General features: G+C 38.7%; 1 protein-coding gene and 1 non-coding gene across 2 annotated transcripts in view; one reads left to right on the forward strand and one right to left on the reverse strand.

The window, feature by feature from the left end:
- The window catches only part of ERC1 (ELKS/RAB6-interacting/CAST family member 1), a 489747-nt gene that overhangs the window by 313873 nt on the left and 148135 nt on the right, over positions 1-27739 (forward strand). The gene's annotated exons all lie outside the window — the stretch shown is intronic.
- On the reverse strand, positions 11914-12048 carry LOC118624841. Its single transcript, XR_004958505.1, has one exon. It is a non-coding gene; the product is annotated as a small nucleolar RNA SNORA71 (small nucleolar RNA).

Consider the following 27739-nt stretch of genomic DNA (forward strand, 5'->3'; position numbering starts at 1 on the left):
CCTAAGATGAAACACTAGGGCATTCAACATGTGGAGGAGGAAAAAGGATCCTGCAAAGGAGACAAGGAAGAAATGATATGAGTTAGATAGTAAATCAGGAAATTGTGATTTTACAGAAGCCAAGGGAGCATGCAGTGTTGAAAAAAATAAGGGACTCTAGTTAACCTACAATCATAAAATGTAAGGCTCAGTGAAGCTCTGAAATATAGTTTGAAAAGCCTAAATGCTTTAATTTAGTGAGTTACCATGGTGACCCTGACCTCAGTGTGAAACAGAATATGAATAATTTTTTCAAGGTAGTGTTACTAGGATCTAATGATCCCCTTCCCATTGCCCCGTTCAAAATCCTCACATACGCCCATGCACAGACATGCAACCTCTCACACTTACAAAGCCCACATAACTTTATAAGATAGAATTAGCTTCTCTTCACCCCTCCCACATCTTTCTGTGATGGACTATAACAGGAGTCAGCAAAATTTTTTCTGTAAAAGGCCAGATAGAAAACATTTTAGGCTTCGTAGGATATAAGGTCTCTCTCATAACAACTCAACTCTGTCATTGTAGTGTAAAAGTACAGAGATTCTCTCTCTTTAAACTTGTATCTATAGTGTCTAACACTTACAGCTGTTTAAGATATAGATAACTTTAGTATAGCAAAATGGAATTAAAAATTTGGGTCTTCTATTTTTATTTTTATTCTTATTTTCATAGTTTAATACTTGCCTAATTTTTTATTGCATAGCAAGAGGAACAATTGCCCTGTGATGTCAAAACATTACAAGATTAAAAAGAAAATATTGGTTTGACATAAAACTCTTAATTAGGAACAAAATACATGTATATATTTTGTCATTAAATCCTAAATGACTTTAGTTTTTTTTCATACAATTTTGAAAATATAATTTCTAGCCAGTGCTCATGTTTCATAGTAAATGTTTACATTCTCTCTTTATACATGTATCTAAAAGTCATAGATTTTATACACTGCGTGGTGGAATCTGTAACAGTATGTGGTCTGGGTGAGAAGTAGACTTGACTGGCAAGAGGAGGTTTGATTTTCTGTCTAGCTGTGTATTAAACTATAGAAATTACTGATACTGGAAGAGCATCCAAAGGGTTTTCCTCAGATAAAAACCTGTCCTTGTAGACCCTTGAGGACCAGTTGAAGGTGCTGGGCTAGTTCCTGGTGGAACAAGACAACAGCAGAGCCAACAGGTGTCCCCACTCTTGATGTTTCTGCATGGAAGGGAGCTTAGGCCTGAGTTTTTCGAACTCTGTGGAGAGGGACACCCTGATGGATGCACACACAGCTTTTCTAGCACAGGCATCAAGTGGTGACCAGGTTTCTGGCTGCACTGCCTCAGCTGCTGAGCCAGGAGCTCAGAGTACAGGGTTGACACCACAGAAAGTGTCTTTAGAAGGGGAATGCCATGGAGAAAGGATGCCAGGACTGTGCCAGGGGGCCTCTCCAAGCACTGGGATTTCTGGACCTTTGTGGAAATGAGGAAGCTGGAAAGAGGTCCAGACAGTCCCTTCAGGGACCAGTTGTTTATGAGGAAACTGGATGACAGAATGGCCATAAGAACAGTCTGTCCATATCAGACATCACCTGAATGCAGGCTCTGCAACAGATGGCAGAGGTCACTGGAAAGGGTGCCTTATCAATGCAGCACCTGTGACAGGACCTTTAAATGCTATTCAGATATAGTAAAACATCAGAGCATTTATTCTGGGGTGAAATCTTATGAATGGAGTGACTGTAAGAAAGCCTTCATCCACCAGTGAATTCAAAATGGGGAGAAACCTTAAGAAATGTGGGAGAGCTTTCAGCCAGAGCGTCAACCTTATTAGATATCACAGAGTTCACACTGGAGAAAAATCTTATGAATGTGCTGAATGTGCCAAGACCTTCAGTCAGAAGTCAAATGCTATTAAGCACCAGAGAATCCACATTGGAGAGAGACTACTACTGTAGAGAATGTGGGAAAATCTTTATCCACAGTTCAGATGTGGCTTGGCACCAGAGAATTCACCATGGAGAGAATAAGAACAAAGACACGAACAATGTTATAGTATTACCAGAGGGAAAGGGGCATGGGGGGAAGTAGAAGGAGGTACAGGGAGATAAATGGTGATGGAAAGAGACTTGACTTGGGGTGGTAAACACACAATACAGAATACAGATGATGTATCATAGAATTGTACACCTGAAACCTATATAATTTTATTAACCAATGTCACCCTAATAAATTCAATAAAAAAGAAAAAACAACAGAACAAAATGAATCCCTATGAATGTAAAGAATGTGGGAAAAGCCCTGGCAAGTTTGGCTCAGCAGTTAGAGCATTGGCCCATGGACCAGAGAATCCTAGGTTCAGTTCTTGCTAAGGGCACGTATCTTGGTTGCAGTTTGTCCCCAGCCCCAGTTGGGGTTGTGTGGGTGGCAGCCACTCAATGTGTCTCTCTCGTGTCGATGTTTCTCTGTCTCTTCCTTGCTCTCTCCCTCCCACTCTATCTGGAGATAAATGCAAAAATGTCCTCAGGTGAGGATAAAAAATAAAAAAAAGAATGTGGGAAAGCCTTCAGCTAGAGCTCCAACCTCATTTAGCATCATAGGATCCACCCCAGGAAGAATCTGTACATGTGCCAGGAGAGTAGCTGCACCATAAGCATAGCTCCTTCTTCAGTGAGCACCACTCACAGTACTAGTACATCCACACCAGGGAGAAGCCCTACCAGTGCAGCCGTACAGCACATCTTCAGGGCCCTGTCAGGTTTCTTCCCACACCAGAGGATCCACACGGGAGAGAAGCCTCCTGCCCCCTCCCTGCCTGTGGCCCCGAGTGCAGGCGGCCCTTCCACCTCAGCTTCCCTCTTTTTTTTTTTTTTTTTAAGTCATCAGAGGATCTATAGCAGAGAGTGAACCTGAGATGGGATGAATGTGGAGCAGAAAAATGTGTAAACAAGGGTCACAGGGCTGGGAACAACGTTCATTAAGCTTCTTCCTAGAGGTTTGTGTACTTCATTCCACATGCAGTTAAAAAAGAGAATAAAGCTGTTTTGGTGGTTTAAGTTCTTAAAAAAGAAAATCTGTCTTTTATTTTTACATTTCATTTTATCACTTCACATTTCTTCAAGGCTATTTATAAATATTTATTAATGTTCATATCTACTTAACATGGTCCCTCTTTACAAAGGAGGAAACGGAAGGGATATAGAGTATATTGGACATTTGTTTATTTACTAGATAGATGGTTTTGAATTTTGGGGGGTTTGGGGTTTTTTTTAGACTTGAGGGTCAGGGTCAATTGAGAATGGTATTCTGTAGTCCAGTGCTTAAATAGTAATAGAATTGAGACAAATGCAGTTACTCATCTTTATTCATCTTCCTCAAGACTCACTGTTGGCAGTTTTCAAATATATATTTTGAAATATGTCATCAAAATACTAATATATTAGTGCTAGGTACTTTTTTTTCAAAGTGTACTTAACTTATCAATTTAAAATGCACCCAAATCAGTGGACTCAGTCCACAGTGGGGGACATGCAGGAAGCGGCCAGTCTATGTTCTCTCTCATCGATGTTTCTCTCTCTCTCTCCCTCTCCCTTCCTCCCTCTCTAAAAAATCAATAAAGAAAAAAAAAATTTTTTTTAATACACTCAAATCAAAATGAACACTTTGAAGAGGGAAATAGAGATAATGTAGTTATTTCTATATAATTAAAGTTTATGAAACTCAAATGTCTATTTTGATGGTCCTTAAAATGTATTTCCTACAAAATACTAAATAAATTTTGCAATTGGTATCAATTTTCACATTCACAACCAAAAGTATTCTTTTTGCTGCCAGGTTAAGAATTTAAGGCTTATCTGGAAATAAACACTTTTTTAAATGCCATTTTCTCATATATCCCTCCAATTAGTTGATTCTCTAGAGTGTGATTCATTTTACAGCATGTTGTCAGCAGTGTTTATTTACACTGGCAGGCTACAAAGGTTTGATGCATTTCCTAGTGAGAAAACTCCATGACCAATGTAAGTGACCTGCCACTGCCTCGTCCTGGTTTGGATGTCTGTTCTAGGAAGACACAGATGCACAAGTGAGCCAGAGAGATCATTAAGAAGGAACATGTCTGCATCTCTTGTTTCCAGCAGTTTAGATATATATTAAGTAAAGAACTTTTGTTGGTGAATTATTTTTTAGCAAACTTGTTGGATGGTATGGTCATTGATGAAGAACCAGCTTAAGGGAAAAAATGCCTCTCTTACAAAATAATACGATTAGATTTCCTACTCAGGACTTAAAGACCTGTGTCCCTTGAGATATATGAGAGATCACATTGGCATCAGAATGTTTGTAGTTGCTGAGAAGGCTCAGTTGTTTCTTTCCTCTCTTTGATTGACTGGAAAGCTTTGAGCCTTCACATATTTGTGATTTAATTATTGTAGTTTACCTTGACCTCCAGTCTCCATGCTCACATTTTTTAACACCTCAGGTTGTGTACAGGCCAATCATTTCAATGCCTTGGGAAGGTGTGAAGAGGCTAATGAGCTAGACCCCATATTTTCTGTTGGCCTGTTTCTCATTGTAAAGGAATGTAGTAAAAGCACTGCAGCTTTTTGTATATATTGTTGGCTGCAAAACATAACGATTAATCAAGTAGCTCTTTATTGAATAAAAGTAAATTTGTCTCTCAGTTGGCATCAGGGCATTGGCGTCAGTTCTATGGTCACAATAGAGAGTCACAACACGTATTTTGCTCCAGGGTTTCTACGAGAAGAAGCATAAACTAGTATTTGTGTGTGACTGGCCTGTGGCATGGAGGCTTCAGTAAATCCAAAGTGAAATTGATTAGGATTAGTAGTTTTATATCTAGCTAAAATCGGTTTGGCATCTTGGTTTAAAAGTAGTTCTTTTTGATAACTGGGAATGGGTTTGGTTTGTTTGAGCACTCTAAGCATTTTGTTCAAATTTCTGAGGACATAAAAGATAGCTGTGTGATTGTACTTAGAGCTTTATGTAAAAAGCCTTTAGGAGTTCAGCAAACACATAACCTTTATAACTGGTTATATTTCCAGTTTCCTTAAACAAGAGTATGGAACTATGGCCAGTGCTCATTTAAAATACAGATAATATCTACATAAATCACACTGATTGCAGTGTAGGCCTTCAAGCCCGAGGATGCCCTTCTAACTCTGTCCCCAGGATCACCCTACTCTGTAGATCCTTACTAAGTTATCTAGAGATTCATAGTCCCTTGCTTTTTTATTTTAGACACCAAAAGGTGCTCCTCCTGGTTTATGACTTATAAAGGCTGGGAGAAGGATTAGGAGGGAAATTTTATAATGGGAAGCATTATTCTTTTAAGTAGATAAATAAAGTCAGGGACAAACAGAAGACAAAGAAGGAAAGAAGATGGGATGCATTTAAGTTTATTCTGTAGTTTTGTCACCATAATAATTCACTCAGAAGGGGTGCCTTTGGAATTCAGTGTTTAGTGTTAAAAGGAACAGGCTTGAGGCATGTACACGCCAGCACAGAGAAACAGTGGTGAATTGAGACCTATTGTATTTTTTAAGTGATTCCAGGGCTGTCCAGGTGTCCTGATTTAAAAGCTGCTTCTTGAGTCAGGAAATTGTATCTTGTTCTGAGGTTTACTGTAATAAAGTACACAGTCCCAGGGGATGGTGTTGCTGGCTCCATGAATCACTTTACAAGCTGGCTGTCCTGACCCAAGCTCCATGATTTATTTATGCCATACCATAGTAGGAATGGCAAATATGTAAGCCACACATGGTTTCTGGGATGGGATGGATCTTTACCTGGGAAATTGCCATAAATCCATAAAGTGAGATAGGGCTGAGCAAGCTGCAGCTCATGTCATATCCAAGAGATCGCTTCCTATTTTGTAGGGAATGTACAGTTCTAAAGCTCGTTATAAGTTCAGCATCCTCCTTGGAATGAAATGTGTCTTTGGACATTTGGTATGCTGTGGTCTTTGATTCATTGCTTATAAATTTTTTTTTAAAGCTGAAATTTTGTTTAGTCCTGTTCCTAATATTTTTTCTTGTATTTACATCTATAAAGTGGAATTGACTTGAATATTTTAGAGTGCTACCCATAGGTTTTTCAAGCAATTTCTTTTTTGGTTTGGGAAATATAGCATTGGACTACTCAGCCAATGATCAGTCATCCTCTTTTGTATCTAAGCTTATGATACCAGTATTGCATTAACAGTGGAATTCTGCCTAGCTTTTGGAACTTGATTCCCCAGCACTGAGAAATTCTATTAGATTTGCACTGAGGTTTATATGGGTACCCAAATATTGAGCCAAAATGGACAACATAATTTTTCATTTTATCTTTTCTTTCTCTTTTTTATATGTTTTTATTCATTTCAGAGAGAGATAGGGAGAGAAACATCGATGAGAGGGAAATATCCACAGGTTGCCTCATGCACACCCCCTACTAGGAATTGAGCCTGAAACCCAGGTATGTGCCCTGACCAGGAATAGAACCAGTGACCTCCTGGTGCATGGATGACAATCAACTGAGCCACAACAGCCATGCATCTTTCTTTTTACTTTTTATCTTCCCACTCCCTTCGCATTTGGCTGCCATCAGCTTGTTCTTTGGGTCTGTTTCTGTTATGTCTTATTTATTCATTTGTTTTTTAGATTCAACATATAAATGACATCATACAGTATTTGCCTTTGTCTAACTTACTTCATTTACCATTAGTACTCTCTAGGTCCATTCGTGTTGCAAATGGCAAGATTTCGTGCTATGTTATTGGTGACTAATATTCTATTACACACACACACACACCACATCACATCACATTTTCTTTATCCATTCATCCATTGATGGATACCTAGGTTGCTTTCATATCTTGGCTTTTCTTAGTAATGCTGCAGTGAACACAGGGGTTCATATGTCTTTTCAAATTACTGTTCTTGTTTTCTTTGGATAAATACCCAGAAGTGGAATTGTTGGATCTTATGGCAGCTCTGTTTTTAATTTTTTTGAGAAGTATCCATACATGGCTGCATTAATTTATAGTTCCACTCACAGCATACCAGGGTTCTCTTTTTTCCACATCTTCATCAGCACTTGTTTGTTGATTTTAGCAATGATAGCCATTCTGACAGTTGCGAGGTAATATCTCATTGTGGTTTTAATTTGCATTTCCCTGATAATGAGTGATGTTGAGCATCTTTTGATATGTCTGTATGTCCTCTTGACAGAAATGTCTATTTAGGTCCTCTGCTCATTATTTAATAGAATTGGGCTTTGGGAGTTTTTTTGGTGTTAAGTTGTATGAGTTCTTTATATATTTTGGACATTACCCTTTTATTGGATATATCATTTGCAAATATCTTCTCTCATTCAGTAGGCTGTCTTTGTTTTATTGATGGTTTTCTCCACTGTGCAGAAACTTTTCAGTTTGTATATTAGTCTCATTTGTTTATTTTTTCTTTTGTTTCCTTTGTTCAAGGAGATATATCCAAAAAGATATTGCTAAAAGTGATATTAAAGGGTTTACTGACTATTCTCTCTTCTAGGAGTTTTATGGTTTCAGGTCTAACATTTAAGTCTTTCATACACTTTGAGTTTACTTTTGTATATGGTGTAAGAAAGGGGTTCAGTTTTATTTTGTGTGTGTGTCTGTCCAGTTTTGCCAAACCACTTAATGAAGAGATTGTCTTTACCCTATTATATATCCTTGCCCCTTTTGTTGTAGACTACTTGATCATATAAGCAAGGATTTATTTCTGGGATGTCTGTTCTGTTTCATTGATCTATATGTCTGTTTTTATGCCAGTATCATACAGTTTTGATTATTGTAGCTTTATAATATAGTTTGATATCAGGGATCTTGATGCCTCCTACTTTGTTCTTTCTCAAGATTGCTTTGGTTATTCGGGACTTTTGTGGTTATATATAAATTTTATGATTAATTGTTCTAATTCTTAGATTCAGAGTGCCACTGATATTTAGATAGGGATTGCAATGAATCTATATATGATTGTAGGTAATAAGGACATTTTTATAGTACTAATCCTTCCAATCTTTCCATTTATTTGTATCATGTTCAGTCTCTTATAATTTTCAGAGTGCAGGTTTTTTACATCTTTGGTTAAATTTATTCCTAGGTATTTTATACTTTTTGATGCAATTGTAAATGGAATCATTCTTATAAATTTCTTCTTCTAATTGTTCATTATTGATGTATAGAAATGGAATCAATTTTTGTGTATTGGTTTTTATATCTTGCAACTGTACTGAAGTCATTTATTAGTTCTGATAGATTTTTGATAGAGTCTTAATGTTTTCTATATACAGTATCCTTTCATCTGCAAATGATGAACATTACTTACCTCTTTCCAAATTGAGTGCCTTTTGTTTCTTTGTTTTGTCTGATTGCTGTGGCTAGGCCCTCCAATACTATGTTGTAAATAGAGTGGTGATAGTGGGCATCCTTGGCTTGTTCCTAATCTTACGGGAAAGGCTTTCAGCCTTTCACCATTGAGTATGATACCAGCTGTGGGTTTGTCATGTAAGGCCTTTATTATGTTGAGATACGTTCTTTCTAAATTCATTTTGTTGAGTTTTTATCATAAAATTATGTCGAATTTTGTCAAATACTTTCTCTGCATCTATTGAGATGATCATATGGTGTATATACTTTATTTTGTTAATGTGATGCATCATGTTGATTGATTTACGGATGTTGAGTCATCCTTGCATCCCTGGGATGAATCCTACTTGGTTGTGGTGTATATCATTTTAATGTATTGTTGAATCTGGGTTGTTAATATTTAGTTGAGAATTTTTACATCTGTGTTCATCAAGGATATTGGCCTATAAATTTATTTTTTTGTGGTATTTTTATCTGGTTATGGTATCAGGGTAATGCTGGCTTCATAAAATGAATTTGGAAGCATTTCTTTTAAATAGTTTAAGAAGGATGGTTATTAATTTTTCTTTGAATGCTTGGTAGAATTCAGCTGTGAAACCATCTGGTACTGTGCTGTGCTTTTATTTGTTGGGAGTTTTTTTGTTTTTGTTTTTGTTTTTTTCTACTTTAATGTTATTGCTACTAATTAGGCTGTTTAGATTTTTATTTCTTCTGGTTGTCTTGGAAAATTATACACCTAGAAATTGATCTATTTCTTTTAGATTATCAAATTTGTTGGCATATAATTATTCATAGTATTCTTTAATGCTTTTTTTTTATTTCTGTGCTGTCAATTCTAACTTCTCTTTTATTTTTTATTTTATTGATTTGGGCTGTCTCCTTTTCTTGAGTTTGGCTAAAGTTTTTGTCTATTTTATTTATCTTTTCAAACAACCAGCTCTTAGTTTTATTGATCTTTTATATTGCTTTTTAAATTTCTATTTTGTTTGTGTCTGCGGTGATTTTAACCATTTCCTTCCATTTACTCGGCATTTTGTTTGTTTTTCTAGTTTATTTAGTTGTAGTTAGATTGTTTATTTGGGATTTTTTTGTTGTTGTTTCTTGAGGTAGGCCTGTATAGCTATAAACTTCTCTCTCAGTAGTGCTTTTGCTGCATTTCATACATTTTAAAAAGTTGTATTTTCATTTTAATTTGTTTTAAGATAGGTTTTGATTTCTTGTTTGATTTCCTCTTTTATCCATTGGTTGTTTAGTAGCATGCTATTTAGATGCTTGATATGATTTCGGTCTTCTCTAATTTATTGAGGCTTGTTTTGTGGCCTAATATGTGGTCTTTCCAGGAGAATGTTCCATGTGCACTTGAAAAATAAATATATATTCTGAAGTTTTGGAATAAAATGTTCTGTAAATGTTTATTAAGTTGATCTTATCTAATGTGACATTTAAGGCCATTATTTTCTTATTAACTTTCTGTCTGATGTCTCTGTCCATTAATGTGAGTAGTAAAATCTTCTACTGTATTGTATTACTGTAGACTTCTCCCTTTATGCCCATTAATAATTCCTTTATATATTTAGGTGTTCCTACCTATGTTGGGTGCATAGATATCTACAATTGTTATATCCTCTTCTTGGAATTGACCCTTTTATAATTATCTAATGTTCTTCTTTGCCTTCTATTTTTACATTTTTTGTTTTAAGGTATATTTTTTCTGATACAAGTTTTGCTATTCCACCTCTCTTTTCATTTATATTTGCATGGAATATCTTTTTCCATCCTTAACTTTCAGTCTGCATGTGTCTTTGGTTTTAAGTGAGTCTCTCATAAGCACCATATATAGATGGGTCAGGTGTTTTGTTTTGTTTTTAAATATGTTGTTATTGATTTTGGGGGTGTAGGGAGAGAGAGATAGAAACATCGATGTGAGAGAGAAATATCAATTGGCTACCTCCAGCATGCCCACTACTGGGGATCGGGCCTGCATCCCAGGCGTGTGCCCTGACCGGGAATTGAACCGGGACCTCCCAGTCCATGGGACAGTGCTCAATACACTGAGCCACACTGGCCAGGCAGATGGGTCATGTGTTTTAATCCACTCATCCACCATGTGTATTTTTATATGATCATTTAATCCATTTTCATTTAAAGTAGTTTTTGGTAAGTATGTATTTATTGCCATTTTGTGCATTGTTTTAAGGTTGTGGGTTTTTTTCCTTCTTTTTTTTTATCCTCACCCAAGGACATTTTTCGATATTTTGTTCAGATAGAGTAGGAGGGAGAGAGAGAGAAAGAGAAACATCGACGTGAAAGGGACACATTGAGTCGTTACCACCCACATGACCCAACCAGGGCCGTGACAAACTGCAACCGAGATACGTGCCCTTAGCGGGAACCGAACCCGGGTCTCTGCGGGCCGCAGGCCGACGCTCTAACCGCTGAGCAAACCAGCCAGGGCTAGGTTGTGTTTTAAAATTATCCTGTGTTTCTTCTTCTCTTGATCTATTCCCTTGTGGGTTACTGTTTTCCTTTATTTATTTATTTTTTTGGTTCCTTTCTTTTTGTTCTATAAATATATATATATACACACACACACACGCATATATATATATATATGTATACACACACACACACATATATATATATATATTTGGGGGGGTTGCTTTGTGGTTACCATGAGGCTTATGTATACTATTCTAGATCTATAGCAGTCTATTTTAACCTGATAGGCATTTACATCTCAATATACAGCAAAACCGCAGTATAACGGGTTAATTCAGGTGAGGGAGTGTCCATTAAAGCCAAAAGTCCATTATATAATAAAATAGGTTTTCTGAATGCGTATGTTGATAAACTGACAAAATAGTTTACCTCTTTTTACTTATGGAGACACGTTTGTGTAATTAAAAATTAAGTGTGTATGAAAAGTTTAATTTCACAGAAGAGTTTCCTTTATGTATTACTGTAATTTTAAATTTATACTGAATAGGTCTAAGTAAATGAATGTATTCACCAGTCACCATGAGTAAACAAATGCACACAGCCCCCGCCCTGAAACTACATAAAATCAGGCCATGCCACAACAGACCAATTACCACATGTGTTACAGTGTGATCACGTGCTAATTGTTGTAGCTAAACATTGTTTACTCTTGGATTTAAATATTTAGACTATGGTTGTAGATATGTAATATTTATTTATGTCAGCAAAATTATTGCAATGTTTTTTCCAACATATGACCTATTTGTTAAAATGTGTTAAACATAACAGTGAATTAATAACAAAAAATGAGCTGTTAATTTAACTATCAACAAATCTTGGTTAAAAGCATTTTACAATTAACAATGTGTTAATTTCCACATATGACATAAGGACTGGAAATTTCTCTGTTAAATCCAAAGTTCATTAGATCATTGTCTGCGAAATTGAGGGTATATTGTATTCTTTGTTTGTGTTTTGTTTTGTTTTGTTTTGTTTTGTTTTTTGACATGTACTGAAGTTCCAGCATTTGGAAGGGACAAGAATGGACCCTCTAAAACATGGGGAAACGCTTTCAGCAGTTCCTCTCCCTGCACTGTCAAGGACTAAGGCATGTGTAATCCACAGGCACTTTCAAATGCAGGTGTCAGTGTATTCTAAAAGCACTACATATTTATTCTTCTTCATGCTTTATGATATTGATGTCAGATTTTAGATATTCTTGTGTTGTATATCTTCTACATATTGACTTTTGAATAAGTTTGATACTTTTTTTCTTTAAAACTTTGTAGTAGCTTTTTAATTTTTTTGTTTTCTTTATTGATTTTAGAGAGAGAAGGGAGAGGGAGAGAGAGATAGAAACATCGATGAGAGAGAACATTGATTGGCTGCCTCCTGCATGCCCCCCTCTGAGGATTTGGCCCACAACCTGGGCATGTGCCCTGACTGGGAATTGAACCTGTGACCTGTGGTCAACACTCAGCCACTGAGCCATACTGGCCGGGCTGTAGTAGCTTTTTAAATGCCTCATTTGCAGTATTTATTGAATATTTGACTTTACCTGTGAGGTTTTTTCATATTCACATATTTTCTTATTTTTGGTTGTAGCCTTTTCTTTTCTACTTAAAGAACACTCTTTGACATTTCTTGTAAAACTGGTTTAATGGTTATAAAATCCATTACTTTTTGCTTATCTGGTGAACTCTTTATCTCTCCTTCAATTCTGAATGATAACCTTAGTAGATAAATTATTCTAGGCTATAGGTTCCTTTCTTTCAGCACATTATGGTTGTCCTGCCACTTTCTTCTGGCCTATAAAGTTGCTGGTGAGAAATGAGCTGACAGCCTCAGAAGGTTTCCTTTGTATGTAGCTCTTTCTTTCTTTCTTTTTTTTTTTTTTCTTTTAGCTTCCTTCAAAATTATCTCTTTATCTTTAACTTTTGCCATTTTACCTACAATATGTCTTTGTATGGGTCTGTTTGGATCCATTTTGTTTGGAACTCTTTGTACTTCCTGGACCTAGATATTTGTTTTCTTTCCCAGGTTAGGTATATTCTCAGCCATTATTTCATTGAATAAACTTTCCTTTTTTTTTTGTCTTTCTTCTCCTTTTGGGATCCCTATAATAAGAAAGATTGAGTGCTTGATATTATCTCAGAGGCCCTTTAAACTATCCTCGTTTTATTTAAGTCTCTTTCCTTTCTGCTGCTCTGATTGGTTGATTTCCATTAGTCTATCTTCCGGGTAGGTGATCTGTTCCTCTGTGTTAGCTAATGTGCTATTTTGATTCCTTTCTTTTTTTAAGGAATTTTTATGAGTTTATTTGAACCAAACTGACAACATATGCTGGTAAGCAAGATTGCAAATGCTCTGGAGAATAACAATTTTGCAGCTTATTTTATGCATTTGAAATTAAGGAAGGAACATAGAAAGATTACATGAAAGTGGGAGAAATGAATGCAGGGATTGGATTATAGGATAGTTAAGAATATTGTGTGCTTTCCTACAGGTGGTTATGCCTTCAAAAGGTATTACTTCTGGCATCTCAAAGGTGTATTAACCTAGATGAAAAAAGGCAAAGGACAGGCATGCTCAAAAACCTTTCTCCAAGACTTTATAAGCCTGTATGTCCTAAAGGGCATGACTTCCCACCATGACTTGCCCAGTTAAGAATTTATGATTTATTACAGTACCCCTTTTTCTTCTATAACTCCCCCTTTCGGTCATAAATCAATCTAAAGAATGCATTGATGACCAACCTTTTGGTCGGATAGTGTGGTCTCACAGTGTGAGGAAGGTACATTCCTAAGAAGTCTCAGAATCAACATTGGACCATTGGGGATGCAGCAGTGAGATGTGACTTGAGGCCATATTTTCCCAAAAAGAGAAGGGAAGGTAAATGAAAGGCATTTGGGTCTTATGGTCATCATTGGGTCTTTTCTGTTATTTGAACTGTCATGATTCGAGTTTTGCCTTCTGTCTCATTTTTCTGTGTTTGGCATGTAGTATAACATTTTCACAAGCCATAAAGAGAGTATTAACTGTTATCTTATACGTGTATAATAATCATAGACTATGTAGAAAAACCCAAAGAGTAATTATAACTATTATTATAACTAATATTATTAGCATACATGTAAGACAGTTAAACAGAATGGATACTGAGTTCAATATCAATCCATAGGTATACAGGCCTTGGAGATGTCTTGGTATTATTGTCCTTCTCTGACATCAGTGACTTCTTATCCTAGATAACTCTTAGGTAGAAGTGAGTCTGTTTTAGACAGAGGCAAGTGTCCGAGACTGGTAGATATCCATCTGTGGTTAGGTGCCTAATAAGGTCCCTTTCAACAATGTTGAAGAGTGCCTTTTATTTGATGTCCTTTCCAATAAACAAAAATCCCCAGGTGGCAGTCAATGATCTTTAAAGTCTTTGTCTCCTGGGAGCTCGCTGTGAAAGGAAGCAGTTACCAACTTGGCATTTTCTTGAAGTGACTCTATCAGACCTTGGCAGTAGTGAAAGATGTCTCCTTTCAATAATGTCAGATCGTAAGTTCCTTCATCTAAGTACAGCTTATGATGCATGAAGGAATGCAAACACCGAAAAATGGGGAGCCAGGGAGCAGGGAAGAACCAAGCGGCCTCCTTGGGTTTCCCATAGCCCTGACTATTCATTTCATTTACATCCATTGCTTATTCAAAAAATATACCCTAGAAGTTTTTTTACCACTTATTTTATAATGCTCCCCATTCAATTTAACATAAGAGACAAGTCTTTTTAGGTGTTCCAGGGGCCCTTATGGAATACTGCAAGATTATTTCTACATATATTGAGATTTTTAACCCTTAAGACCTCAATTTCTAATTAAAAGTGGGAAGTAAGCAATTAGCATTCTTTATTTTAGACATTTTATAACCTGTAGAAAATAAATGTTTTATTGGCAAATATATCTGAAATATTTTATAACCTCTAGAAAATTTCATGAACATCAAATCAAGTTATTAACACAGCCTTATTTTTGTAAAACCAAGGTGAAATATATACATGTCTGTTTTAGTTGAACCAACAAACTTAAGCTAGTTTTATTTACTAAGGATTAATTTTTGATCATATGAACTTGAAAAGTATTGAAGTTTGTTTCTATATTTCTGAGAATTTTAGAATACCCAATTCTTACAAGTGCTTGTTTTTAAATGAATTTTGACAGTACATCCGGAGGTAAAAAATGATCTCACATTTACAAATTACATATATAGACAGACACAGGGAATTTGTATCAGTCCTTGGCCAGTTAAGTTCCAAATGACCTTCCGCCTTTTAAAATAAGGACAGCCAGTCCTGGCCAGTTTGGCTCAGCAGTTAAAATATCAGCCCATGGACCAAAGGGTCACAGGTTCAATTTCTGGTTGAGGGCACAAACCTGGGTTGCAGGTTTGATCCCTGGCCCGGTTGGGGTCATGCAGGAGGCAGCCAATTGATATGTCTCTCTCACATCAATATTTCTCTCTCTCTCTCTCTTCCCCTCCCTCCCTTCCACTCTATCTAAAACTCAATGGAAGAAATATCCTTGGGTGAGGATTAACAAAAATATAATAAAACAAGCACAGCCTTTTTATTATTATTATCATTTTTGTTACAGATGTTTCTCCTTTTGTACCCCATTGACACCCTCCTCCCCATCCCCCTCCCACCCCATCCTCGGCTTTGTTGTCCATGTCCATTGGTTATGCATACATGCATATAAGTTCTGTGTTTTATCTCTTCCCGCCCCCCACCACACCCTCTTCTGAGGGTTGTCAGTCTGTACCCTACTTCCATGTCTCTGGGTCTACCCTTTTCCTCAGACTGTTATGTTCATTATATTCCACAAATAAGTGAGATCATGTGGTATTTGTCTTTTTCTGCTTGGCTTGTTTCACTTAGGATAATACTTTCCAGGTCCCTCCATGTCGTCTCAAGGGATAAGAGATCTTTCTTTCCTACAGCTGCATAGTACTCCATTGTGTATATGTACCATAGCTTTTTTTATCCATTCATCTACCAATGGACACTTGGGCCGTTTCTAGATCTTAGCTATTGTAAATAGTGCTGCTATGAACATGGGGGTACATATATTCTTTCTGATTGGTGTTTCAGGCTTCTTAGGGTATATTCCTAGAAGTGGGAACACTGGGTCAAATGGCAGTTCAATTTTTAATTTTTTGAGGTAACACCATATTGTTTTCCATAGTGGCTGCACCAGTCTTCATTCCCACCAGCAGTGCAATAGAGTCCCCTTTTCTCCACACTCTTGCCAACACTTGTTTGATGATTTGTTGATGGCGACCATTCTGACAGGTGTGAGGTGATACCTCATTGTCGTTTTAATTTGCATCTCTCTGATGATTAGTGATGTTGAGCATTTCTTCATGTCTCTTGGCCATTTGTATGTCCTATTTGGAGAGGTGTCTATTCAGCTTCTCTGCCCATTTTTTAATTGGGTTCTTTGTCTTCCTTTTGTTGAGTTGTATGAGTACTCTATATATTTTGGAAATTAACCCCTTATCTGATGTGTCATTAGCAGTGATCTTCTCCCATACAGTGGGTTGCCTTTCCATTTTGATAGTTGTTTCTTTTGCTGTGCAGAAGCTTTTTAGTTTGATGTAGTCCCATGTGTTCATCTTTTCCTTTGTTTCTGTTGCCTTAAGTGATGTATCAGTGAAAATTCTGCTGCATATGATGTCTGAAATTTTGTTGCCTACATTTTCTTCCAGAATGTTTATGGATTCACAGGTCACATTTAAGTCTTTTATCCATTTTGAGTTTATTCTTGTGTATGGTGTAAGTTGATGGTCTAGTTTCATTTTTGCATGTAGCTGTCCTATTTTCCCAACACCATTTATTAAAGAGGCTGTCTTTACTCCACTGTATGTTCTTGCCACCTTTGTCAAATATTAATTGAGCATGTTGCCTTGGGTCCATTTCTGGGTTCTCTATTCTGTTCCACTGGTCCATATGCCTGTTCTTGTGCCAGTACCAGGCTGTTTTGATTAGAGTCGCTTTGTAGTATAACCTGATATCTGGTATTGTGATCCCAACTACTTTGTCTTTCTTTTTCAAGATGGCTGTGGCTATTCGGGGTCTTTTTTGGTTTCATATAAACTTTTGAAGTATTTGTTCTAATTCTGTGAAATATATTGTTGGTATTTTGATGGGGATTGCATTGAATCTATAGATTACTTTGGGTAATACGGACATTTTAATGATGTTAATTCTTCCAATCCATGAACAAGTTATGTGCTTCCACTTTTTTATATCTTCCTCTATTTCTTTTTTCAATGTCCTGTAGTTTTCTGCAAATAGGTCCTTCTTTGGTTAAGTTTATTCCTAGGTATCTTATTTTTTTGCCGCGATGGTAAATGGGACTGTTTTTTCAGTTTCTCTTTCTGTGAATTCATCATTGGTGTATAAGAATGCCATCGATTTTTTTATGTTAATTTTGTATCCTGCTACTTTGCCAAATTCATTATTAAGTCTAGTAGATTTCTGCCCTGGCCAATTTGGCTCAGCGGTTAGAGCGTCGGCCTGTGGTACAGAGAGACCCGGGTTCGGTTCCCGCTAAGGGCATGTACCTCGGTTGCACTTTGTCCCCGGCCCTGGTTGGTCGTGCGGGTGGCAGCCACTCGATGTGTCCCTTCACATCGATGTTTCTCTCTCTCTCTCCCTCTCTCCCTCCCGCTCTATCTGAGCAAAAAATGGAAAAATGTCCTCGGGTGAGGATAAAAAATAATAATAATAAAAAGTCTAGTAGATTTCTGATGGAGTCTTTAGGGTTTTCTATGTATAATATCATGTCATCTGAAAATAATGACAGTTTCACTTTCTCCTTTCCAATTTGGATCCCTTTTATTTTTTCTTCATGTCTGATAGTGGTGGCTAAGACTTCCAGTACTATGTTAAATAAGAGTGGCAAAAGTGGACATCCCTGTCTTGTTCCTGTTCTTAAGGAAAATGTTTTTAGTTTCTGCCCATGGAGTACGATGTTTGCTATAAGTCTTTCATATATGGCCTTTATTATGTCGAGATATGATGCCTGTATTCTCACACTGCTGAGCGTTTTTATCAGAAATGGATGCTGGATTTTGTCAAATGCTTTTTCAGCATCTATTGATATGATCATGTGGTTTTTAGTCTTCATTTTGTTTATGTGGTGTATCACATTTATTGATTTGCCAATATTGTACCAGCCTTGCATCCCTGGGATGAATCCCATTTGGTCATGGTGAATAATTTTTTTGATGTATTGCTGGATCCGATTTGCTAGTATTTTGTTCAGGATTTTGGCGTCTATGTTCATCAGGAATATTGGCCTGTAGTTTTCTTTCTTTGTAGTGTCTTTTTCTGGTTTTGGAATTAGAATTATGCTGACCTCATAAAATGAATTTGGAAGTCTTCCTTCTTCTTGAATTTTTTGAAATAATTTGAGGAGAATGGGTGTTAGTTCTTTTTTAATGTTCGGTAAAACTCGCCCGTGAAGCCATCTGGGCCTGGGCTTTTGTTTGCTGGGAGAGTGTTGATTACCTCTTCAATTTCCTTAGTTGTTATTGGTCTGTTCAAGTTTTCTATCTCCTCCTGGTCCAGTTTTTGGAGACTGTGTGTTTCTAGAAATTTGTCCATTTTGCTCAGATTGTCAGATTTGTTGCCATATAATTGTTCATAGTAGCTGTTAACGATCTTTTGTATTTCTGTGGTGTCAGTTGTTTCTTCTCCTCTTTCATTTTTGATTTTGTGCATTTGCGTTCTCTCTCTTTGTTTCTTGGTGAGTCTAGCTAAGGGTCCATCAATCTTATTTATCTTTTCGAAAAACTAGCTCTTTGTTTCATTGATCCTTTGAATTTTTTTTTTGGTCTCTATGTCATTTATTTCTGCTCTGGTATTTACTTTTTCCTTCCTTCTACTTGCTCTGGGGTTTTCTTTTTATTTGCTTTCAAGTTCTTTAAGTTGTGAGGTTAGAGAGTCTATTTAGAAATTTTTCTTTTTTCTTGAGGTAGGCCTATGAACTTTCCTCCCTGAACTGCTTTTGCTGCATCCCATAGATTTTATGTTTTTGTGTGTTCATTTTCATTGGTTTTCAGGAAGTTTTAAATTTCTTCCTTGATCTCGGTAACCCATTCATTGTTTAATAACATGCTATTTAGCCTCCATGTGTTCAATGTCTTTGCATGTTTTTGTTGCAATTGAGTTCTAGTTTCATGCCATTGTGATCTGAGAAGATGCTTGATGCTTGATATGATTTCAATCTTCTTGAACTTGTAGAGATTTAGTTTGAGGACAGCCATTTTTAATACCTCAAAGAATTGGGTTGACACCTAAAGGACATCATAGGTTGATCCATTTATCTTATTACTTATTTCTCTCCTTTTTTTTTTCTTCTTGTAAGTCCTTTAACATAGTTTCATTTTAGCATAAGGGAGAAGGCCTTTTTAAGTTCTGAGATAGTCTCTAATAGTTTTTCCCCCCAGTCATTATGCCTAATTTTATAGCCATTCTTTTCTAAATGTACATGCAAAAATTAATTTAGAAATATCAGAAGATCCTCATCTCAGCCATCTTAGTATTACTGGGACTGTCATGGGCCTTGTCAGCCTTAGAGTCACACCTTCCCATGTTAATTTGGAGATCTCTATAGTTTGAACAAACTTCTAGGGAAAACTGGTCTTTCTGTGCACGTCTCTAGGTGAGCTGAAAGCAGTGAATATCTCTATAGGATTTCTTTATGCCCAAGAGGAAATTTTTTCTCAGGCAATTCCCCAAAGATTCTTAGTCACCTAAGAATACCAGAGCAGGGGCCAGTGAGAGCTTACTGGACACCACTGGAACAGTGATGCTTTCCGGGTCATGGGCTCCTCTCTCTCAGAGTGAACTTCTTCCAAGGCACCCTTCCCTTCTCGTTGGTGTTCCCACTGACTTCTCCAGGATCAGCTGCATTACTGCACTGACTTCTTGAGGCGTCCATCTCCAGAACTCCAGATTTGCAGCATCTGAACAACTGTCATCACTCCATTGGCTATTCAGGTTAGGAAAGCAAGTTTTTTCTATTTCAGAGCTAAAGAGAGTTCATTCTCTCATTTAAGCAGCAAAGATTTTGTGCAGACTCTCAGTAAGCAATCCAGTTGAAAAGCCAAACCTAAAATACACAAACCATTTATTTTTCCCTTATCCTGGATCATCTCAATCCTTATCCACCTAAAGGATATTCTATGAACAGCTCATATAAAGTCATGGCCAGCTACTTAAAGCAAGGAGGCCCAGGGTTCCAAGAGTCTCACCCAGGTTCACCTGATGCGAAACAGGGAGCAGCTGGGGCACAATGTACTTAGCACTGGTCCCGGTCTCCCAAGGTGGTCCTGGATGGGCATCCTCCGACTCCTGCCACTATAAGCCAAGTAAATGTCAACCTAAGAAACATCCAGACCTGTAGATAATTTTTATACTTTATTTGAGCCAAAGTGACAACATATGCCAGGAAGCAAGATCTCAAATGCTCCTTCTAATGTGTTTCTCGTTTCAGTTATTGTGTTCTTCAGATCCGCTTGCTTCTTTCTTATACTTTCTAACTGTTGAAGTTTTCCCTATGTACCTCTAGTCTGCTCTAAAGTTTGGTGAACATCCTTATGACTGCCTTTCTTTCTTCCTTTCTTCCTTTCTTTCTTTCTCGCTCGCTCGCTTTCTTTCTTTCTTTCTTTTTTTTTTTTTAATCCTCACCCGAGGACACTTTTCCATTTTTTGTACAGATAGAATGGGAGGGAGAGAGAGGAAGGGAGAGAGAGTGAGAAACATCGACGTGAAGGGACACATCGAGTGGCTGCCACCCGCACGACCAACCAGGGCCGGGGACAAACTGCAACCGAAGTACGTGCCCTTAGCGGGAACCAAACCCGGGTCTCTCCGGACCGCAGGCCGACGCTCTAACCACTGAGCCAAACTGGCCAGGGCGTGACATACTTCTTTGTCTCCCCATTTTGTCCCTTTTATTAGGTAGATCTGCTATGATTGCCAAACTTCTTATGATGGTTTTATGATGAAGGGGTCTTGCTGGGCTCAGTGGCACAATCTCCCAGATTACCTGACCTCCATACTCCGGGAATGTCTCTTGTGGGTTATGTGTACTCTCCTGTTGTAATTGAATCTTGAGTGCTTTTGTCCCTTTTGTGGTTGGAGTCAACCCTTCAGGCAGGCTGACTATAAGGGTAAACTTCAATTATGTATGTGATGCAGTGCATTGACTGCCTTCTAAGGTGAAATTGTTCCTATCAGGGTCTGGTGCCTGCCAGAATCCCCTTTTGGGTGTGCCGCTTGTGTGACTAGTTGGATTGAGCTCTGATGTGGTCTGAAGTCCAGCACTGGCTGTGTTGATCCTGGGTCCACTTGAGTGGGGTTCAGGTACAGGTCAATGTCAGACGTGGTGTGTAACCAGCCTGGGATACCTGTCTGGAGCTACCATGCTGTTCACTGTTTATGTCTATGTCTGCTGGACCTATGTGCACAACGGGGGCCAATCTGTATAGAACGGTCGGCTTCCTCCAGTTTAGAACTGGGGGCAGATCTGTAAAAGAACCAATGCTCCCTGAGGCCCACTTCCACCTGTCAGCTACTCCACCTCTCCCTAAGATTGCCTGGTCTTCCTTCAGAGCCTTCCAAAGGAAGACTGTAGGGTGAGCTCAGACTAGCCGCAATCCACAGCTCCTCCCACAGGTTGTGAGCTTAGTAGGACAAGGTAACTGGGTTAGGAGGACAGGGCTAGTGGTTCCTCTGTTGGGAGATCATGCATTCAGGTACTCAATGAGGGAAAGTGGCCCCTGCTCTAAAGCCAAACTACCCAGTCTCTGCCAGAGTCTTCAACTCTAGTTCCCCCTGGAGGGACTCACTACAGATTCAAGTTGGGTGCAGCCCTCTGTCCCCTCTGCAGCAGTGGGCTCAGGAAGATAAGTCAAAAGAGTCTCCTATTGTGCATGATGCCAGCTCAGTTTGCAGAAAGGGGTTAAGTACTTTGTCTTGGTCCCAGACAGTAGCCTCCAAGAAATTCATACTTTGAATATCCCAGCTCTGAGCCAGTCTCTCTTCTCCTCATGGAACTGAGCCCAGTGTGCCAGGGTATCTGACACTTGTCCAAGCTTATGCAAACAGTCTCCCATTGGGGGTGGTGCCTGCAGCCTGTAGGAGGCTGGTAAACACATCTTTCTCTTCTCAGGGTAGCATAGGCTGAACTTGCAGAATGATAGGATTTGCCTCTGACCCTCGCCACCCCCCTGCAATGTAGACACACACCCCAGCACTTGCCAGTCTGGTTCCCGGACAAAAGCTTTGCCTGGAAACAGGGTTTGAAAGTCCCAGATCTGTGCAGCACTATGATCCCCTGTGCCACTTAACTCATCAGAACAGCCTAGTCAAGCAATTCAACACATGGGGGGAGGGGTGCTGGCTGTGTGCTAGAGGTTGGGGGAGACTGGCCCTCTTTCCTAAGCCACACAAATTAGTCACTGTCTGAGTCTCCAAGAAAAGACTCCAGAGAAAACTAGAGCCCTTAAAGTCACTGCTGGGTACAGCCAGCAGACCCTTCCCCAGGGCCGGAGTATGGCAACCTGGCCTCGCCAACAGTCAGCGAATGGACAGTATACTCCCCAGGCTGGTGCTGTAACAATAGGTGTACTCATCCCTGGGAAGGTGGTATGTGGGTCTCCCAGGTGGACTGAATCCCCACTAATTTTCACCACCAGATGCTATATGGGCTCCTCCTCCCATTTTTGTTGCTCTGGGTTGGAGATCCCTTCATGGGCTTGAGACCCCAGTGCTCCTAGGGGGACGGAGCATCACAGCTGTGATATACCTCCAGCCTCTCAGCCACTGCCCAACCTGAGTTGGGCCCAGCCCTTTCTGCATAACTGCCCTTCTTACCAGTCTCTGTGTGGTTTTTTCTGTAAATCCTTAGTTATTATATTTCAGTTCAGCTAGCCTTCACTTGGTTGATTGCTCTATAATTTAGCTGTAATCCAGTTTGGGGCTGGGATGAGGTATGTGTAGCTTCCACCTGCTCTGCAGCCATCTTGGAATCTCCCTGTAAATGCTTGCTTATAAGACTGCTCTTCAGCTAGTCTTCAGTTGGTTATTTAGGTGGCTTGTCCTATATTTTAGTTGTAATTCCAGTTTGGTCCTGGGAGGAGGTGAGTATAACAGTTTTAGCAATTCTGATGGGTATATAGTGATATCTCAATGTGGTTTTAATTTGCATTTCCCTAATGAAGAATGATATTGGAATCTTTCACATGATTATTTGCCATCTGTGTATCCTTTCCGTGAAATGTCTCTTCGTCTTTTTCCCATTTTCTAATTAGATTGTTTTTTACAATGGAGGGGTTTTTTTTGTTTTTTGTTTTTGTTTTTTGTTGGTTTTTTTTTCAAATCTTTATTGTTGGATGTAAAATGTATTACAGATGTTTCACATTTTTCCCCCATTGACCCCCTCCTCCCCACTCCCGCCCCCCCTCCCACCTTTTCCCACACTATTGTCTGTGCCCTTTGGTTATGCATATAAGTTCTTTGGTTTATTTCTTCCCACCCCCCCAACCCCTTTCCCTTTGAGGTTTGTCAGTCTAGCAATGAATTTGTGCTTCTTAATCCCTTCACCTTTTTCACCCATTCCCCCAACCCCCTTCTCAACTGGCAACCAACAAAATGTTCTCTGTATCTATGAGAATGTTTCTGTTCTACCTGTTCATTTTGTTTGTAGATTCCATTGTTGATAGATATGTATTCATTGCCATTTTGTTTGTTCATACATTTTATCTTTTTCTTCAAAAAGACCCTTCATCATTTCATATAATAACGGTTTGGTAGTGATGAACTCCTTTAACTTTTTCTTGTCTGGGAAAGTTTTTATATGTCCATCAATTCTAAATGACAGCTTTGCAGGATAGAGTAATTTTGGTTGTAGGTTCTAGGTTTTCATCACTCTGAATATTTCTTGCCACTCCCTTCTGGCCTGCAAAGTTTCTTTTGAGAAATCAGCTGACAGCCTAATGGGTACTCCCTTGTAGGTAACTAGCTGCCTTTCTCTTGCTGCTTTTAATATTCTCTCTTTGTCTTGAACCTTTTGCATTTTGATGATGATGTGTCTTGGTGTGTGCCTCTTGGGGTTCATCTTGTTTGGGACTCTCTGTGCTTCCTGGACTTGTATGTCTGTTTCCTTCACCAATTTAGGAAAGTTTTCTGCCATTATTGTTTCAAACAGGTTTTCGATTTCTTGTTCTCTCTCTTCTCCTTCGGGCACCCCCAAGATGCGAATGTTGGCACGCTTGAAGTTGTCCCAGAGGCTCCTTACACTATCCTCATTTTTTTGGATTCTTTTTTCTTTTTGCTGTTCTGATTGGGGATTTTTTGCTTACTTATATTCCAAATCGATGGTTTGCTCCTTGGATTTACATACTCTATTATTGAAGCTGTGTAAATTATTCTTTATTTCAGTTAATGCCTTCTTTAATTCTAACTGTGTATCCATGATGTCTAGCTGGTCCTTTTTTATGCTCTTGAGGCCCTCCCTAAGTTCACTGAGGTTCTCACTGAGTTCATTGAGCATCCTTATAAGCAGTATTTTGAACTCAGTATCTGTTAGGTTGCTTATCTCCCTTTCGCTTAGTTCTTTTATTGGGGTTTTGTTCTGTTCTTTCATTTGGGACCTGTTTCTTTGTATCCTCATTTTGGCTGCCTCCCTGTGTTTGTTTCTGTGTATTACTTAATGAGAGGTATGGGGCTCGCTGAGACCCGATGCTGCTCCTTTGAAAGAATTTAGGAAAAACCTGAAGCAGGATCCAAGACCGGCCAATCCTATGGTTAAGCAAGTGGCAACAGCTTGGGTGGGCTTGAAAGTTGTGTGCGGCGGGGCGGGGCCTCAGAGAGTCAGCAGGGCGGGGCTACCAGGGTGAGCCAGGTTGCTGGAGTCCCAGATATGGCTTCTGTCTGCGGCCCCCAGGAAGGGCTCACCAAAGGAACAAAGGCCTCTTACAGCACGTTTGTCCCCGAGGAAGACCCCTCTCCAGCCCTCGCTCCAGTGCCAAACAGCTCAGTTCTTCCCTGTATGTCTCTGGCGCCCCTCGAGCTGCCTCCCCTCCAAGCTCAGAGGGAGAGAGTCCGATAAGTCCGTGCGCGGGCCCTTTAGGGAGCCGCCTGGGGCTCCAGCCACTTCAACTTCCCTGAGCCTCAGTTTCCGCTGGTTTTTCCAGCCAGAAGTTATGGGGATTCTCTTCCTGGCACTGGAACCCTGAACGGGGCACCTGGTGTGGGACGGGGACCCCTCAGTCCTCAGGAAGGACCTTCCCAGCCGCGGGAGCCTCTTGATTTTTATCCACCACACTTGGTTGTGGGACCAGCCCGTCTCGCCGCCGCGCACCGCCACTGCGCGCCGCCTTTGCCCCCTGTCCTACCAGTCTGGATGTAGCTGCTTTTTTTTTTTTTTTTTAATTCCGTAGTTGACTTCCATTCAGCTTGATTTCAGGCGGTTTTGAATGATGGTTGTTCTGTAGTTTCGTTGTAACTTTGATGTGGTTGTGGGAGGACGCGATACTGCGTTTACCTACGCCGCCATCTTGACCGGAAGTCTACAATGGAGTTTTAAGAGTTCTTCATTCTGCATACATCTCTTTTTGTCAGATATGTGGTTAGTAAATATTTTCTCACAGTCTGTATCATCTTTTGTTCCTCTCAGAGACTTTTAACTAATTATGTCTATAGTTGTGGGATGTTTTTTATTTCATTAATAAACATTATTTTTTTAGAGCAGTTTTATGTTCACAGCAAAATTGGGCAGAAAGAACAGAATTCCCATATACCCCCATTCCCATATATGCACAGTCTCCCCCATGATTAACTATGGGCATCAGGATGGTACATTTATTACAGTCAATGTCTGTATATTGATACAGCATTATCATTCAAATTCCATAGCTTACATTATGGTTCACTCGTAGTTTTGTACATTTCTTGAGTTTTGGCCAGTGTATAGTCACACATGTCCACCATGGTAGTATCATATAGAGTAGTTTCACTGCTTTAAAAATCTTCTGTGCTCTCTATTCATCTGTCCATCTCTACAACCACTGGCAACCACTAATTGTTTTATGGCCTCCATAATTTTGCCTTTTCCAGAATGTTGTATATTTGGAATCATTTCCATGGCTTTGTAATTTATTTCTTTTTAGCACCAAATAATATTTCTTTGTCTAGGTGTACCACAGTTTATACACTCACTTACTTAAGGAGATCTTGGTTGTTTCTAAATTTTGGCAACTATGAATAGGCTGCTACAAACACCCCTGTCTGGGTTTTTGTGTGGACCTAAGTTTTTAATTTATTTGCTTATACATCGAGGGGTGTGTTTGTTGTGTTGTATGGTAAGAGTATATTTAGTTTTGTGAACAAGAAACTGCCAAACTGTCTTCCAAAGTGGCTCTACCATTTTGCCTTTCTACCAGCAATGAATGAGGGTCTCCCTTATTCTCTCCATCATTTGGTGTTGTCAGTGTTTTGGATTTTGACCATTCTTAATATGTGTAGTGGTTTTTCATTGTTTTACTTTTCAGTTCCCTAATGGCATATGATGTTGAACATCTTTTTATATGTATATCTTCTTTGGTGAAGTATCTAGGTATTTTGCCTTTTTTTAAATTGGGTTATTCATTTTTTTATTACTGAAATTTAGAGTCTTTGCATATTTTGGATAATACTCCTTTATTAGCTGTGTCTTTTACAAATATTTTCTCCCAGTCTGTGGCTTGTTTTCTCTGTCTCTTGATATTTGAAAAATGTAAACACATGTTTTATAAAATAATGGTACGTTTGTTTTCAACAAAAGTATGCAGAATACAAAGACTTATATGCTTAAATTAAATAATTTAATATTCTCTTATTTTACTAGAGAGGCATTATTAATGAAATGTAGGGCAAAATAATTTCTGTGGGTTTTTTTTATTGATTTGTTGTTGTTGTTGTTGTTGTTGTTAGCAAGAGAAGGAAGGGAGAGGGAGAGAAAGAGAGAGAAGGATCAACAACAATTGGCCGCCTCCTGCACATCCCCTCCTGGAGATTGAGCCCACAACCTGGGCATGTGCCTGACCAGGAATCTAACCAGCAACCTTTAGGTGCATGGGTCAGTGCTCAACCCCTGAGCCACACCAGCAGGGCAGTAATTTCTGTATCTACATGTTTAACCAATCAAATTGGAGAGGGTTTAATTTTCTAGTTTTACAAGTATTATTTACAAATAGCTTTTTCTAAGAAAACAACCAGTTTCTTTTATATATTTTAAACAGTTGATAAATCACTACTTAGATCCATTAGGCCACCTGTTTTAACACAGCACAACATATAGAAATTCCCTATTTATACTCAGCTTCAAAAAGCCTAAGGCTTCATCCACCTCATTACCTCACGAGGCTCCATCCACCACAAGATTTCATCATGCATCCCAGTCCAGTTACCTACAAGATTTCTCAGGATAACATTTTAAAACTGAGTCCTTATCTTAGCTTGATGCCTAGTGTACTCTCTGTCACACGGAAGACATTTAATACATGTGTACTGAACTGAGCTGAACCAGCAGGAGCAAGAGGGATTAGAAGACTGCGTTTTAAGTGAAAAGGATTAAAAAGGCACCAAGAAAGGAGGCATGTATTTGGGGAATATCATAATTTCCAAAGACTGTAAAGCATTAGGTTGGAATATTTGGGTTGGAGCCAAACTGTGACTTGTTTGAATGTCATTGTGTATGGTTTGCGAATTTATATACTTAACTCTTTAGTAGAATAA

Source organism: Molossus molossus, unplaced genomic scaffold, assembly GCF_014108415.1.
Source record: "Molossus molossus isolate mMolMol1 unplaced genomic scaffold, mMolMol1.p scaffold_m16_p_10, whole genome shotgun sequence".
Classification (NCBI taxonomy): Eukaryota; Metazoa; Chordata; class Mammalia; order Chiroptera; family Molossidae; genus Molossus; species Molossus molossus.